The sequence below is a fragment of the Candoia aspera genome, chromosome 7 (genome assembly GCF_035149785.1).
Source record: "Candoia aspera isolate rCanAsp1 chromosome 7, rCanAsp1.hap2, whole genome shotgun sequence".
In the NCBI taxonomy this organism is placed as follows: domain Eukaryota; kingdom Metazoa; phylum Chordata; class Lepidosauria; order Squamata; family Boidae; genus Candoia; species Candoia aspera.
This window is the reverse complement of record NC_086159.1, coordinates 23,414,397-23,426,875: the sequence shown is the minus strand read 5'-3', so window position 1 is coordinate 23,426,875 and position 12,479 is coordinate 23,414,397. Positions and strand designations below refer to the sequence as shown.

General features: G+C 39.3%; 1 protein-coding gene and 1 long non-coding RNA gene across 3 annotated transcripts in view; one reads left to right on the top strand and one right to left on the bottom strand.

The window, feature by feature from the left end:
• CHST11 (carbohydrate sulfotransferase 11) overlaps window positions 1–12,479 on the bottom strand; it is a 178,193-nt gene that overhangs the window by 83,761 nt on the left and 81,953 nt on the right. The window lies entirely within an intron of this gene.
• LOC134501351 (uncharacterized) overlaps window positions 1,548–12,479 on the top strand; it is a 243,836-nt gene continuing 232,904 nt past the window's right edge. Inside the window, exon 1 of the long non-coding RNA XR_010068344.1 lies at window positions 1,548–1,614. This is a non-coding gene — a long non-coding RNA (uncharacterized LOC134501351). The remainder of the gene's footprint in view (window positions 1,615–12,479) is intronic.

The following is a 12,479-nucleotide window of genomic DNA, read 5'->3' as shown; positions in this document are numbered from 1 at the left end:
AACAGTAAGAAACTTTCAGCAGTGGAAAAGGGTGCCTTGAGAGTTCGTGGACTCTCATTTGTTAGAGGTGCACAATTTCAGACTCTTTCAGAACAGTTAGCCTTTAGTGGCTAAATTACCTTTCCCCACTGTGGTGGTGCCCAAAAAGGCTAAGTTACCTTTTCCATTCAGATAAAGCTCCCTGCATTTTTGACCGTGCTGACTGCAAATTCTGGGATTTGTAGTCCTAACCTCTGGAAGGCACCAGTTTGGGGTAGGCTAGACAAACAGCACCTTTGATAATAGTCATATTTGGCAGAGAGGAAAAATGCTCTTTAACTTCTGTACAATGTTTTACTTCATGTTCCGTGGCCTGTGACACTAAGCAAATGCGATTTTAGAATGGAAAATCAGGAACGCCCTTCTCTGAGTTTTTCCAAGCTACAGAAATACAATATTGGCTTCAGCATGCTGTAAAAATGCCTGCCCTGGTTTGGTAATAACCCTCAAGCAAAATGTAAGGTTGGGGCAATTAATCTTCAGGATTAGGACTCTGCCTCTGAAGATTCTCCTGTTGTGAAAATTCTCTTGAAATGCCCCAAGTGTAGCTACTACAACTTCTCCCTCTCATTCCCTAACTGCTGGTTTGTTTCTAACTGTGCAACAGTTCTGAGAAGAACTGAGAGTCAAGAGTAGGACCTAGATTAGGAAGGCAGCTCTAGTTGGAAGACCCTTAGGCCCTGGCAAAACCACTGAATCCTAATGAGTATACAAGCCCAAGGTGTATCAAAATTTAGAACACCTTTCCCTAATCCGATGGTACATTGGACTGTAACTCCCAAACAGGATATCTGAAAATTGGGGTGGCTGAGGAAGTATGGGGACTGTAGTCCAACTCACCTATGAAGGAGGCTCCAGGTTGGGAGAAGAGTGACCTAGAGATACAGCAGGCATGGCAATCAAACTGTGGAATTTTCCCAGTCTCTAGCCATTCTTTTTCACTATCTGATCCACAAAGAAATGTAAAGCATACCTCTACAAACAGCAGTTATTGTTGTTAACCACAGTTCCTTCATGGGGGCCCTTTTGAAACTTTACAGACAGCTGTTGAACTGTTGTAAATGTCCAGAAGATAGTTCAGGGCAGCCTCTCAGCTGTCTTTATTACTGAGATATTAGGGTTGTGCCAAGCTGTATTTTAAAGGTCAGGCCCCTGCATCTGAAGCGGCACTTTAAACTTGCTCAGTAATTGATTGAGTGAATCAAGCTCTCCAAGTCTTTAGAAATTAAATTATTTGAATGACTATTATTACAAAAATACAGTTTAGAAGACTATTAAGCATTGTGATCTTCCAATACTTTTATAATAAATTTTATTAGGATTACAAATGGCTTGTAAATAAGCCTTCTCTTGCTTCTAAAGCATTATAAAGGCATATGTAATTATACTATTACATATGCCTTATAAATCTATCAGACCAGGGTTTCTCAGCCAGGGTTCTATGGAATCCTAGGGTTCTGCAAGAGGTTTCTAGGGGTTCCCTGGGAGATCACGATTTATTTAAATTATTTCAAATTCAGGCAACTTCACATTAAAAAGGTAAGTTTCATTCTTTATTTTTAGTTTAAGAACACTGTTAATGCATAGATACAGGCCTACACATGAAATGAATATAATAATTTTGTAACTTCTGGCTTATATTTGAGCCTGAATGTGCAGGGGTTCCCTGAGGTCTGAAAAATATTTCAAGGGTTCCTCCAGAGACCAAAGGTTGAGAAAGGCTGACATAGTCTTGGCAACTAGCACAAATACCATGGAGATAATTAACAAAAATATGCAACTTACTAGGAAACTTCACCAAATTCCTAAATGCAAACAACTGATATTTCTGATACTTAAACAATTTGAGTAAGACAACTTCTTCCAATATAATCATTATACATATCTATTTTTTGTCTTGAGCCAATAGAATCTATTCTGTTTCTATTATCTCCTGAAACAGAATGTGTCCTGAGATTGGGAAAAAACAGATAATATGGTGCAGAGCCACAGTGTAAATAACCAATTCTCAGAATGTTTGAAATAGGAAATAAGTAGTTTTCTTCTACTCTGTAACATATGGGAAGCTCTTTTATTTGTAGTCAGATCAATATCCTGCTTAACCCAGTCTTTCACTGTATCAGGCAAGGGATTTCATACCTACCTAGTGATGCTAGTGGACTTTGAGGAAGCCAGATAGGAAGAGTATTGATGCTTTTGAACTCTGGTGTTGGAGAAGACTCCTGAGAATACTATGGGCAGCCAAGAAAACAAACCAATGAATCATTGAACAAATCACCTAATGAATCATTGAACAAATCAACCCAAAGTTCTCACTAGAGGTACAAATGACCAGGCTCAAATTATCCTACTGTACTTCAGACATATTATACAAAGACCTATCTCTCTGAAAAAGGCTCTAATGCTGGGGAAAGTGGAAAGAAAGAGAAGAGGACAGCCAGCAGCAAAGTGGATGGACTCAGTTACTGCAGCGATGGGTACACTGTTGGAAGACCTGAAGGACCAGATTAAGGACAGATTGTCATGGAGAAAATTGTCTATGTGGTTGCTAACAGTCAACATCAATTTGATGGCATACAATCAATCAATTTTCCCACTAGCCTCTATTCAGTTGAAAGGAAGAATTTTCTGAGAAGAGAAAATTCAGAGGAATTCTTAACTGTGGAATGTGGTGTACTTCTATGTACTTAACTATGAGATAGTCAAAAGGGAGTGTTTCTCTCTTGGTGTGTGCAGCTCTCTTTCTCTCTCTTTCTATCTCTCTGTGAAAGTCTGCTCTTATACTATACAATCGTCTCCCCAATGGTCTTGGTGAGTTCCCATGCTACAATTAAATTCCAATAGAAGGTATCATGAGAATATTCCTCTCATTAGGCTTTTTTCAGACTAGGAAATATGGACCATCTGGGAAGCCTCAGAGTGTTAGAAAGATGTATAACAAAAAGCTGTAGCTTCTGCCACCTCCACCAATAAAAGAAACTCAAAGTCATCCACAAGAGAAATCCTTAAGAAATTCTAAAGCATCCTCAAGTAGAAAAACAGAAGCCTCTTTGTAGGGGAAGAAAAGCTTTGAGAAATTGCAAGGCAGGTATCAGCACTGCTTCACATGCAAACTCTTACTAGTGAGTTACAGCTATGTTGCCTTGGGAATCACTTTCCCTCATTCTGATGTTTACAACATAAAGATATGAGACTAGTTTGCCTTGGCTTTTGACATAAAATGCTAGGATGTGATATATGACCCAGAGTGGAAACAAAACAGTTAATTTCCCTGATGTCTAAAATATCCTATCACATTTATATATAATACTTAATGATACTGTGCTGTGAGACTAAGGTAATATTTCATCATTGGCCATTTGCATGCATTACAGGTAATAATATTATATTAATGTATCTCCTGGGGAATCTTTTTTTTTAATATGACAAATTTTTTTTAAAGCACTATATCAGCAATGGATGCAATTCAATTGGCTCAATCTTTACAATGGAAAAAGGGAGAGATGGGGTACTGTAGAAGGGAAAAGGTGGATGAGGCACAGGAGAATAATGATTTGCTGGTTTGTTGTGGTTCCATCACCCTCATCAGCATTTTATTGTATACTGCCTTTCCTTCAAGGAGCTCAGAGAGATATCCCCTTTAAAAAGTCTGTCCTCACAAAAAAACCCTTCTCTTATCAAAGAATGTATCTAATGAAATTTTCCCAGCTGAGAGCTGAGTGGGAATTTAAAACTCAAGTTTCTACAGCAGCTGGCACCCTCTAACCAATCCTGCCTTATCTTGAAAAAGCTAAGCAGGGTCAGGCTTGGTAAGAATTTTGATGGGTGGTCACCAGGAAATGCCAGGACTAATGACTAGCAAATGGCACAGGCACTTTGCCTTAGATCCAAGGGCTGGTTCAAAGTTTTAGAGGTTAACAATGTTCTCTCTGCTAACCCTACTAGGCTCCAGATGCAACCAAAGGAATGCATGCATTCTTTATATATCCTCAGTTTCTACACATGAATAATTTTTTTAAAAAAATCAATCCTTACTTTACATGGGATCACACAAAAACCAATGCATTAATTTAGATGGGAAAGTGATCTCCTTGTCAAATGCAGTCATTGGTAATCATAAACCCAAGAAGATTATGAGAGCTGTATTCCAAGCAAATCTGGAGGGTGCCAGGTTGGGGAAGCCTGAACTAGATACATAGGTCAAAATCTAGCCTGGAGTGGTACAGTCCAGAGTGGGTGAATCTTAAATTAATTTGACTGAACTATACAACCATTTGTAGTGTGTGTATTAGTAATATTCATAGAATCTCTTGGAATTCTTGGAGGCTTCACATTTTAATAAGAAAAAATACATCACAGAGTATTAGAATACATAAATCTACATCCTCAGCTTTATCATGGCAACTACCACAATTAAAATTTTAAATTATAGGTCCTGTCAACCAATACAGCTTAAGCATCCTTGGTATTTATATTGCTGAATGCTGCTAGATGGCTTTAGTTTTGAAGTCTACTTTCCTGTCTACTTTTTCTTTTCTCTTTAAATATGTGTATTTGACTGGAATATGAGCTGGTCTTTGAAGGGTTTCCCCTAAGAAGATAAATGTCACAGTAGCATCCTTTTCAGACTTCACATTCCTTCCCTGTCAGACTAGCTGAATATGTCTGTACCTTAAATTGTCTCCCAAATTTCATCAATTCACTGATCTTTAGAGGTTTTTTGGGAGACTTCCAACTGTGTCTTACTCATGATTTCATCAATACACAATATACAATATCACTGAAGAAGGAAGTGCAGGGATCCAGGATCATTTGGTTCAAATTAATGCTGAAGGATATTATTTCCTAAAGATTTCAATTTATTTGCCCTGTTTTAAGAGAAGGTCAAATATTCCCTAGGATGAAGTATGTGTGTCCTCAAACAACCATGGAAAAGAGTTTCAATATTTGTCAGAGGTATCACTAGTCAATAGAAGTTTAGAATACTCACAAATGAGGAACATAAGAACTTGCCAAGCCAGCCAAGTCAGTGTGTTTCACACCAGCATTCCTTGACCTGGGAGTTCTCCAGATGTGTGGACTTCAACTCCTAGGATTCATAGCAATGGCTGTGCGGGTTGGAAATTCTGGAAGTCCACACATATTGAACACAATCAGGTTCAATAAGATTGGTCATCACTGAGAGACAATGACCACGCAGAGATTTTACCTGGGGATGCTAGAGATTTAACTGGTAGTCCCTTACTATGAAAACTATGAATTCTGCCATTATGCCAGTTCAGAAATGGAGAGTGTTGAAATCCCATGCTACCTGGGGAATGACATCTGGATTTCCCACAAGTGAAAACCAAGTATTTATTACACAATAATACATTGTCTGGAAAATCCCTTAGAATGATATCCATCATTTCCCATCCTGTTCGATTCCTGTTGCTCCAATAAGGCAGTAATAAGACCAACTACTGTACTATAATTGTTGCCATTTCTGGAAGCAGATTGAAATAACTGGGGCTGGCAATGCATATTAGGCTGGTTCTATGAACTCTCTATCCCACTACATCAAGAGAATTGGTGGGGAAATAGGCCATTCCAGCAACTGTATTTATGATTCTTTTCCAATGGCTACTCTTGCATTGAAACAATCCTGTGTTCCAATCAAGAAATATATAATTCCTACTCTCAGGAGAGATTTTAAAGCTACAGGATTTGTTTTGCAAACTTCATCCTTACTTTGGCTTCAGAAGTGGGGTGGGGTGGGGTGGGGTGGGGTGTTTGAAAGCACGAAGAGGATACTGCATTACATTCATTAATATGTGTTCGTGAAACAACGATTACAACTGAAAAAAAACCCTGCATAACTTCAGAAACAAACAAGCTCCAATGTAGATCCTGTCATAAAATTGCTATTTCTTAACTATAACTAACTATAACTATAACAACTATAACTATATAGATAATCTGCTGTTTAAAATGTGCTATAAATGAACATATATTCATCTGTTAAATAGTATCTATTAGCAGCAGGGATAATTACTGTAGGGAATGGAAGAAGAATGAAAGGCCAGAGATAAAGTTAATAGTGGTTAATGGTGGTAAGAAAATGATATTAAGTATGCCATCTATTACTATTTATATTATGCTTTAATTCTCCTTGGCATTCATAATTAGATTTTGCTCCATTCAGTGAATTTACAATGCTTGAATTATAATATTGTTTTAAACTACATAAGTAAACCACTTTATTCTATAATCTATGAACTTTAAGAACTAAGATCCATTCTGGAGCCTAAACTTACCTATCTCATTCTCATGTCTTTTGGCATATATCTACTGCAAATATCCTGGTTTAAAGGCATTTTCATCTCTCTAAGTAACTCTGAGAATAGCTTCCAAGGATTTATGTGAAGGAAGGAGTGAGAAGCTGCAGAAGTTAAAGTAGCATGCTTTAAATATTCTATTTAGTGTAATAAAGGCTGTATTGATCCCTTCAAACCAGGTTTTGTGTGTGGTTTTTTTTTTTTGAAGCACAGTGTGAATGAGCTATGGGTATAGCCTATTTACTCCCTGTTCAATCTTATTTATTTATTTATTTATTTATTTAATTTATTTATATGCTGTCCATCTCACAAGAAGTCACTCTGAGTGGTGTACAGCAAAAAATATAAAATAAACATGTCAAAACCAGTTGTATTAAAAACTTTAAAAAGCATAAAACACACAAGAGATTAGATCAGCAAGGGAGCCACCTCACAATCTCACTGGTCCCCTGGGACCCACAGGCCTGATGACATGGCCATGTCTTGAGGGACTTCTGGAAAATAAGTAGGGATGGAGATGACTTCACTTTGAGGGGGAGAATGTTCCACAAGGCGGGCGCCAAGGCAGAGAAGGCCGCCTCCTCGGGTCTGCCAAGGGTAGTTCCCTGCCCACAGCATGTCTTTCTTCCCAGATAGACAAACTAAGAATAGGAAAGCTTTGTGATTGTATCTATAACCAGATTTAATATTTATTGTCCTCAAATAACCCAGAATACATAATCCTGCAACTAGTTGATTTGAAGCTGGTTTACTAAGTTGCTTTTACACAACTTGTTTATCCTAGGGCTTAATATATCATCTTGGCCAGGCAGTGCTGTGAAGTGTAATCTAAAATTGCTTTAAGGAACAGATATTGCTGTTTTACAGTTACATCCCATTTTTCATATGACCAGGAACACCAAAGCTCTGTGCTTTTAATAAATGAAGTAAATTTGGCACTCAGCAAAGAGGTACAGTATAGGAAATAAAGATGCAAAGGCCCGGAAACTGAATCGTTATTCAGATCGTGATATCAAGATAAGAAGTGGCACAAAAATTTAGAGATTAATTCTGAAGCTTGGACTTTCAGAAGGTGTTGGATTCCAATTTCCACAACTATGGCCAATGATGAGAAATGATATTTTGCTACTTTAAGGTTGAACAGACATAGGATCCCCTTCTCTGCCTATATACAGGTTTCCCTCCCTTTATGCCAGGGTTACATTCCCAAAAACCTAACATGAAGTGAATTTGCCTAAAGTGAGAAAGTGAACCATTGCAAAAGAGCAGGCTGTGGAGTATGGTGTGACCCAAATGTACTGAGAAATGTGCTCATAAATCTTTAGAGCCTTATTCAAGCACTATGTTACTCAAACATATTTTCTTGTCTCATGTTCTATGTACAGTGAAAGATTTTCTCCCATCTTTTCTACAGCTGGATTTCTAATGTACATGGACATCATGGCAGACAAAGAGGTAGAATGCATCACGGTATGATGAATTGTATTAACATTCTTTGTTACGTTGCACACAGTAAATTCACCCAGGTTAAAAGCTCATCCTAGGTCTCAGGATCTCATACTATCTCCAACTTTGTGTCTCATGCTAAAGAGGTCTTCTTCCTTTTAATTTGGGGTAAGGGGATTAGACAAGATGTTGATGGTCATTTTGACTCCATAGTAACAATAGTAGCGATTGCAGCTATAGAAATAAGTGAGGGACAGGATACACAACTCGAAAAATTGCACAACATGATGGTAAATGTGTGACTGAAGGCAGAAAGGCATTTTGGCAGGAAGAAGTCTTGACATGTTTCCAGATCTTTGGTGGTAATTGACTGTTGCTGGCACAAATTGCGTAATAGTGATTTTTCCCCCACATAAACCAAATTCTTGGATAAAAATGATCAATCACATAAAAACAAATTGTAACGGGCTGTGAGGATAGCCTTGTGAGACAGGAGGAAGAGACGCAGCCTAGACAACAGTCTGATAAATGAAATCTGAGTCCAAAGCTGGAACAGGGGTGGAGAAAGCATCTCAGAATTGACCCTCCCTAGTTCTCTGGAATGTAAAGGCAGGGGAGGGGGGAAGTGCCTTCAGACCTGCAAGATTCTGTTACTGTAACCTTACAATATAGTATTAGTACCCATGGTTTTGGTTTTCTGTCTGGAGTACCTCAAAGGGCTGATACAAATTCACATAGTGTATGATAGCCATGGATATTATTTTGATAATTTATATCAACAAGCAGGCATAAACATTTACCAACTGCTTGACTAGTTAAGCCAGACAAGTCATAAGAGAATTCTAGAGATTTTTTTTAAATCACCTCTTTAAAACAGATTTTTTAAATTGGCATACAAAGGAAGAATTCATAGTATTTGTCTGGAATTTTTTCCTACCTAGAAGAATGGCATCAAGACCCCTTCTAAAGAAAAAGGGTAGTAATTTTCTGTCCCATCATCCTCTCCAATCTGGTCACTAATTACTTATGATTTGGTTGTGTGTCCAGCTGGAGTGAAAAGATGAGTGACACCCACAGATGTACTCAAACCTCAAATATGCTGGCATCTTTGAACCTTAGTTGACTTAAGCTCTGCAGGCTGGTGGGTAATTAACTTATTTTTAGACCACCACAATCCTACAAATCCACACAAATTACAAGATGCTTCAGTATGTTGCTTTTCTAAAAATATACTTTGCAAATACATCTCTATTTTTTTTTAAATGAGGTCTGGAAATACAAGCAACATGACCTGAGAAGTTTGGTCCTTTTTCCATTCAGTTAATTCTAGCTTCTCCCTAACTCTGCCATATATGGCATTCACCTACCCTGGCCTCCCACCATTCTGCCATCGCTGGCAGGGATGGAATTCAGTAATCATACTGAATCATGCATTACCCTTTTCTCTCCTAGACCACATTTCTCCAATCCAACGCCATCCAGATAGGTGGACTAAAACTTTCCAGAATACCCAGGCAGCATGGCTATCTGGGCCAAGGGATGCTCTATCATGATGTCTAAATGAAGCTATGAAGAACCTTTTCTTATGGGCAGCCCATGGCCACAGGGCAGCATGCATCCTCCACATGGTGACAGCAATTACCCAAAATTGGCAGCAGTGTTTCCCTTATTTTGAGAGTGTTTTTGTGTTTTTTAACTTATTGTTCTATTACTGTATTTTCAGAAAAAAATATTGTAAACCACTTGGAGATGCCATTATGTTGGAGACAGTATCAAAGTATTATTGCCTCAGCAGTTGGCAGTGCCTTGGTGAAGTTACAGACTCAGAATCTGTGTAGGGTCATCAGATCTGATTAGAACGTGAATGGGAGAATCCCTGGGCTATAGGCTAGACTGGGGAGTCAAAATAACATCCCAGAATACATCAATGGCAAACCACTGCCATACTGCTGCCAAGAAAAACACACAGATGTGTCCATGAGCTCACCAGGAATTGAGTTCAGCTTGGAGAAGATTTTACTCTTTGTTTGTTTGTTTAATTTATATAAATTAAATAAATAATTGTACCTTATAGAAATACCTTAAATTAGCAAAGAAACACTTAAAAGCTACTATGAGAGCCAGTTCAGTGTAGTGATTAAAGGTACTGGATTAGAAACTGGGAGATCATGAGCTCTAATCCTGCTTTAGGCATAAAAGCCAGCTGGGTGACTCTCTCTCAGCCCTAGGAAAAAGATACTGATGAGCAACTTCTGAAAAACGTTGGCAAGAAAACTACATGGATTTGTTCCTGTAGTCACTAAGAGTCAGGGTTGATTAGAAGGACCCTAACAAGAACATGAGGATTTTGTTTTGTTGTTTATTCATTTAGTCGCTTCCAACTGGGGTAATTAGAAAAGAAGCAGCAAATGCAAGTCACTGGTATTCTGATCTGCCTCAACTTCTGAAGCACCTTTCCTCTCTCTGTCCCCTCTGCTCAGAAAGAAAAAGCTGCAGAAGAAGAGAGGCGGTGTAATGGTATTTGGGAATGACCTTGGGAGACAGGAGGAAGAGCCTCAGACTAGACAACAGTCAGACAAGCAGCAGCTGAGTCCGCAGAAGGAAAGGGGGCAAGGCAAACATCTCAGAAGGGACCCTCCCTCGTTTCTTGGACTGTAAAGGTGAGAGGGGGAGAGAGATACTTTCAAACTTGCAAGATTCTGTTACTGTAACCTTACAATAAAGTTAGAGCTAGTACTTCTGGGTGTGCTTCTTGTCTGGACTACCTCACAAGGCTGACAGGCAGAGATAAAGAATTATTTGGGCTAGGTGGCTGCCAAATGTGTTGCAAGAGCAGTAACATGTAGGCTGCCCAAAGGGGTCTAATCAGGTAAGAGTCTCCTAAGGTGTGCTTTCATCAGGAGCTGCACATCTCTTAATCAGAAAATTGCCTTCTCAAGTTTTCCTCCCTCTCTGCCATTCTGAAATACCTGCTCCAAGCTGTGTAACTGAAACCAGTGAGAGGGACATTCAAGAAGACTATTACCTGTGTTCACCTCACTTCACCTCTCTCTCCCACCTGGTGTTCTCTTGCTATTTTCACTCCTCTGAAAGAAACTGTGAATGTCAACAGTACACTGTTTCCCGGAATATTGCTATGCCATGGCCCCCCCGCCCTCTTTCTCTATATATACACAAAGGCTGTCCAAAAAGACAGCTGAATGCCCTCTAGAGCCTCTCCATTTCTTGCCCTTCCTCTCTCCCCATCTCTTCCCCTTCCTTCAAACCAATATGAACAGAAATGCCAGTGTACTGATGGAAATTCTCTATGTGTGAAAAAGTCACATTCAGTCATGCTAGTGAGAAATTCTGGCCTTATTCAAACATTGACTCTACCAGCAATCCCCAGTTGCAGGACATTGAAGGAATTCTAATGGTGAATATTTAGAGAAAACATAATTAGAAAGGAATGAAACAGAATAGTATTCTACAAACCGAGCTCACAGCTTACCCACAAAAGGGCAGGATACCATTGCATTCATCAGTTCTACTGGAATTCAGGTCTATTGATGCTCTCATGCTTGTATCCTACTTCATAACTTTTAGCAGTGGGAACTGGAAAATACCAAGCACATACTGTATGCTTCTCAAAACCCCCAGAAATGATAAGACACAGAAGCTAGAGTTTATTTCCTTCACCAGGTATTCACTACAAACATGTAAAGGTTTAATATCTCCATGAAACTGCTGGGAGAGGTCACCTGTTCAGAGAGAGGTATTGTTAATATGCCAATGATATTCAGTTATACATCTCCAGCCCACGCCCACTGGGAGATGCAGTAGAAGTCATGACCTGGTATCTGGAGGCTGTCAGGGCCTGATGGGGAAAAACAGGCTGAGACTCAACCCAAACAAGGTGGAGTGGCTGTTGATTCACAGGCTGACTGATTCCAGGAGTGCTCCATCTTTGTCTCTTGATGGGATTGCGCTTCTCCAGAAAGAAATGCATCACAATTTGGAAGGAGGAATCACAACTCTTGCTTGAAAAGCAGCTGGAGACTGTGGCAGGAGGACTTTTGCACAGCTGAGGTTAGTGTGGCAGTCATGGCCTTATCTGAAACAAGATGCACTGAAGATGGCCACTCTTGCCCTTGTCATCTCTAGTTCAGATTACTGTAACTTGGTTTACATGGGACTGTCCCTAAAGCCCAGCTAGAAATTTCAGCTGGCCCAGAAAGTTGTGGTATGCATACTCAGTAATCAGTCAGAATATTGTCATATTATACTACTGCTGCAGGAGCTGCACTGAGTACCAGTAGCTTTCCAAGTGCAATTCCAAGTGCTACTTGCCACCTATATAGCCCTATATGGCTTACAGTCTGGATATCCCTGCCCTACCTGAACAACTAGGGATTGCTTGCTTAGAGTTTCCTTCCTTCCAGGAGGTATGGTGGGACCCTACAGTGAGTACTTTTTTTAGGAGCTTCCCTCCTTGGAAGCAGCTTACCCCCTGAAATAAGGACGGTCTCCATTCTCAGGGCCTTGTGGAAGCAGGTGAAAACTTGGTTCTTCCAGAAGCCTATGGGGATTAATTACAAACCAACGGCATCATAGTAAATGTTAAATTATATTTAGCTATTATTTTTGGTATTTAAATGGTGAATTAGATTATGCATTTTATTATTTAAGCAATTTTAA